A 5,036-nucleotide genomic window follows, 5' to 3' on the forward strand; every position below is an offset into this window, starting at 1 on the left:
ACCCCCCCCACCCCGCCAACATCCCACCACCCCCCTGCCACCGTTTTCACCAAACCACCGTTGTCTGATACCCATCGGATGCTATTATGTGGCTGCTGACGTTGACCAGTTGTTAACCATAGAACACCATCGTCGCTTCCTAATCACCACCGACTAACTGTTGGACTGTCGACGCCACCATCGTTGCTTCCTAATCACCACCGTTGTTGACGCCACCACAATTTGGTCATATCTGTTGCGACCACCATTGTTGTCGCTAGACTGCTACCGTCAGGATGCCACCATTTCCCCTGTCGACGCCACCATCGTTGCTTCCTAATCACCACTGCTGTCGACGCCACCACTATTTGGTCATATCTGTCGCGACCACCATTGTTGTCGCTAGACTGCTACTGTCAGGATGCCACCATTTCCCCTGACATATTACGCCACTCCCCTAAAGAAATTCATGTCACTTGTGTAATATTTCTCCCAATTATTTAAGGGCCATCAAAATCTTATAACTTATAATAACATAGGGAAATCATTTCAACTAGTTTAGAGTCCGTGATTTTTCTTCCGAGTTTTCTATGTAAAAACTCTTTTTGTATCCTCTTTCATATTATTTCCATCAGTTTGTATTAGATTATGTTGACCTCATTTTTGGTGAAGTCTAAATGCTTTATCTAAAATTTAGGATATAACCATAAGACTTTCTTACTGACTATCCTAGATGACTAATAATGGGACCTACCCCACTAAGAATTTCGAACCACTCCTTCACTCCCCTTAAATCTCATATGTGTGGTTTCAAATCCTCAATATCTAGATGTGTCGATTGAAACCAACATTTTGAAATTTAAGGCGGGTTCTTACAAGGATTAAGAGTGCTCCAAGGAGGCCTTTTGGACTTAGGAACTTTCGTTCTTCGATGCACCACAATTTGCATAATACACACATAAACAACATAATCCACATATATTCCACTACCTAAGATCAAATTCAAATTTAAAAATAAAATGAAAACCTTTATAATACAAATTTGAGACCCTTCGGCACGGGTTGACAACCTATTGTCGAGAGCATGGTTGTCGCTTAGGCAAGGATCGGTTGACATTTCACTTGTCGAACGACTCCGATTAACTTGACGGATCACATTTGCACGCAATGCACGAATCAACTCAAATTGACCCCATCTTCGATAAATTTGTCTAGATGATTCTGGGTGACGAAACAAACTGCACGAGTGCGTCTGAAAGGTCGATTTTACATGGGTAGAACACTAATATTATCATAATTTCGTACATGAATAAATGATACGTCGTATAACATAAACAAACGAAAGAACCTATTATCATAATTTCGTACATGAATAAATGATACGTAAATTGGGCATATAACATAAACAAAAGAAAGAACTAACGAAAGAACCTAATTAAAAAAAAAGAAAAAAAAAGAAAAAAAATAGAAATATCCTTTAAAAGGGCTCACGCCACCCCTCACAACGGCTCTAGCCGCACTCCCCTCACCCGTTCGATCGAGAGCCCTAGCCGTTATCCCCGATTCAGTCCTTTGAGACGAAGCCCTAGCCTCTCCTCTCTAGCTCACGAGACCGAGAACTTCTCCTTTCTTCTCCTCCTTTCGCGACCTCACGTTCCTCCCCGCCGGCGAGGTCCTTCTTCTCTTCGTCTTGCGGGAGAGCCGGTTAGGGGGGCAAAGAAGGGTTTTGGCTTTTGCTTGTTTCCTCGGTTGCGTCGTTTGTTTGCTTGATTTTCTTGCTCGATCTCCCTGATTTCTTGCTGGTTCACTCGATTTTACTACTAGTTAAAATTACGGAGATTATAACTTTTTTTATATAAGAGGCCAGAAAGGGGTTCGAGTTTTTTTTTTTATTAAAATTTATTATGGTAATGTTTTATGGCAAGTATTCTTGGGTCCATGTTTAAGTAACTTAAGTATCATCGTAATATCAATAATTCACACTTAATATGTACCATATATTTTTAATTAAATAGATCTCCATGAATTATAAGCTTTTTGTTTTGTGTTGCAGATATGTGGGGCACGAGGAAGGAGGGCAACTCACCGAGGCGGTGCGGAGGAGATCATATGGTCTGATGCTCTTTGATGTAGTGGAGAAGACACATGTCTATCTTCAACACTTTGCTTCAAGTGTTCAATGATAGTCGACTCACATATTGTCAAGGAAAGACTGTGGATTTCTGTAACACGGTCATTATCATTAATTCAAACTTTGGTGCTGAGCATCTTCTCGCTGACATGTTTAGCAATTGTTCAATGAAAATGACCAATGATCGTGTGATGAATGATGTATATATTTGCATACACACAATTCTAATGTATTTAAATATCTTACATGTCTTATAACTAGATTTCTCTATTTTTACAGATAACACTCAAATCTTTAGTTTCACATTAAAAAATGCATTAAATTCATTTTTAAATGTGAAATATATTTTTACATGCATAACTTTATAATATCAATTGTTTTGTATGTAAATAATAAAGTTTAAATCTGAGATATATAATTATATAAGAATTGTGAAAATTGTGTTTTGTATCTAAGTGTACTGGAGGTATATTATTTACATTTTATAGCGCACAATTCTTATGAGTGTACAAATCTTGCACTTAAATCTTCATATTTAAAAATATCACTCAGATTGTATTGTCACATCAAAGATTGAACTTTTACCATTTTCTACAAGTAAATACATTTATTCATGCAAAAATTTAAAACACTAAAATTAATATGAAAGTTTAAGCGTGAGATATATAAATACATCAGATTATTTGAAGTATTGTGTATTGTTTGATTATAAAATGTGTTGAATTTTTCATTTTAATTTTGAAGTAAGGAGGAGTTTCAGGCATGAACTGCCCAATAGATTTGATGAGATTGTAATATTTGATTCATTGTCTCATGATCAATTAAGAAAGTTGGTGAGACTTCAAATTGAAAGATGTAGTTGTTCGTTTGACTGAAAGAGGAAGTGCGTTGTGGTTAACAGATTCCTATTGATGTTGTCTTATCTGGATCTTATAACTCTGTATGTAATTCCCTTTGAACTCATTCATTATTTTGTTTTTCTCAAACTTAAAGAAAAAAAAAATTTCATATCATGTTCTGTTAAAATCATTTGCTAATTTTTTTTTTGTATAATTTTAATATAGTTTTATTTTGATATTATTATTATTTTGTTGGGGCATTTTGATATATAAAACTCCAAATATTACAATTTATAAATTTTGGACCTTATTTTTTCTATTTTTTTGAATTCTCGCTTATATCAAAATTCATGATAAACCTCAAGTCAATATTTTTCATTTTTACCAGATTTTTAATAATTGAATCATGAAGTGCAAATACTAATTTTATAAATAATAATGTTTTGAGTGTTGTGTATGTAATTATACATATTTTTTGTATTAAATCATGTGCTAAATTTAATTTTGCATAATTTTATATTATTTAATCTTTTTATTATTATTATTATTTATTATAACTCATAATATTATAATTTTAGGGTTTATAAGAAATATTATTTAGTATAATATATTGTTATAACTTTTGTATATTTATTTTAAAATTTAGTTGTATTATTTAACAGTTTGTATTGAGTGATATGGTATATAATTTGAAATCAAAACTGAATAATAAAATTAACAGTTTTTTAATATAAAATATAGGAAGATTTACATACATCACTCAATTTTTATGTATTTACATATGTAGCAACTAAGTTTTACATTCATGTATATGATGGTAATTATGTGAAAAATTGACATTTAAGTGTTGGACATGTAAATACATAAGAATTGAGTGGTATATATGTAAATCTTTCTGTATTTTATATTAAAAAGATGCTAATTTTATTATTCAGCTTTGATTTCAAGTTATATGTCATATCACTCAATACAGACTACTAAATAATACAACTAAATTTAAATATAAATATATTAAAGTGATAAGAATATATTATACTACTAAATAATACTTCATATAGACTCTAAAATTATATTATTAGAAATAATAATAATATTATTAGAAATAATAATAATAATAATAATAATAATAATAATAATAATAATAATAAAAGGATCAAACAACATAAAATTATGCAAAAATAAATTTAGCACATTATTTAATACAAAAGAATATGTATGATTACATACACAACGCTCAAAATATTATTATTTACAAAATTAGTACATGCATTTCATGATCAAATCATTGAAAATTTGATAAAAATGAAAATATTGGTTTGGTGTTTATCATGGATTTTGATTTTAACAAGAATAAAAAAAAATAGATGAAAAAAAATACAAGATTTGTAAATAACAATAGTTGAAGTGTTATGTATCAAAATGCTCTAAAATAATAATAATAATAATATGAGAATCAAACTATATTAAATTATGCAAAAAAAAGATATTAGCAAATAACTTTAACATAAGATAATATGAAATTTTTTTTTTCAAGTTTGAGAAAAACAAAATGATGAATGAGTTGAAAGAGAATCACTTACAGAGTCATAAGATTTTGATAGCATAATATCAAGAAGCATCTGTTAACCCCAACACAATTCTTCTTTCAGCCAAACGAACAATTACATTTTTCATCTGAAGTCTCGTCACCTTCCTCAATTGATCATTAGAAAATAGATCAAATATTACAATCTCATCCAATTTATGGAACACCTCAGACCTAAAATGTCTCATCACCTAAAAATTAAAATTAGAAATTCAACACATTTTATAATCAAACAATACACAATACCTCAAATAATCTGATGTATTTACATATCTTACGCTTAAACTTATACATGAATAAATGTATTGACTTTTAGAAAATATTAAAAGTGTAATCTTTGATGCGATAATACAATTTGAGTGATATATTTTTAAATATGAAAATTTAGGCGCAAGATTTATACTTTCATAAGAATTGTGCGCTATAAAATGTAAATAATATATCTCTAGTATACTTAAATAAATAACAAACTGTTATTTTGACCTCCAATTAATGAACTAAA

At 30.4% G+C, this 5,036-nt stretch overlaps 1 protein-coding gene and 1 long non-coding RNA gene across 4 annotated transcripts in view; both read left to right on the forward strand.

The window, feature by feature from the left end:
• LOC110018745 (epimerase family protein SDR39U1 homolog, chloroplastic) overlaps positions 1-5,036 on the forward strand; it is a 129,485-nt gene that overhangs the window by 114,390 nt on the left and 10,059 nt on the right. The window lies entirely within an intron of this gene.
• On the forward strand, positions 1,476-2,325 carry LOC110018749. Its single transcript, XR_002293394.1, has 2 exons — positions 1,476-1,702; positions 2,033-2,325. It is a non-coding gene; the product is annotated as an uncharacterized LOC110018749 (long non-coding RNA).

Source organism: Phalaenopsis equestris, unplaced genomic scaffold, assembly GCF_001263595.1.
Source record: "Phalaenopsis equestris unplaced genomic scaffold, ASM126359v1 Scaffold000036, whole genome shotgun sequence".
In the NCBI taxonomy this organism is placed as follows: domain Eukaryota; kingdom Viridiplantae; phylum Streptophyta; class Magnoliopsida; order Asparagales; family Orchidaceae; genus Phalaenopsis; species Phalaenopsis equestris.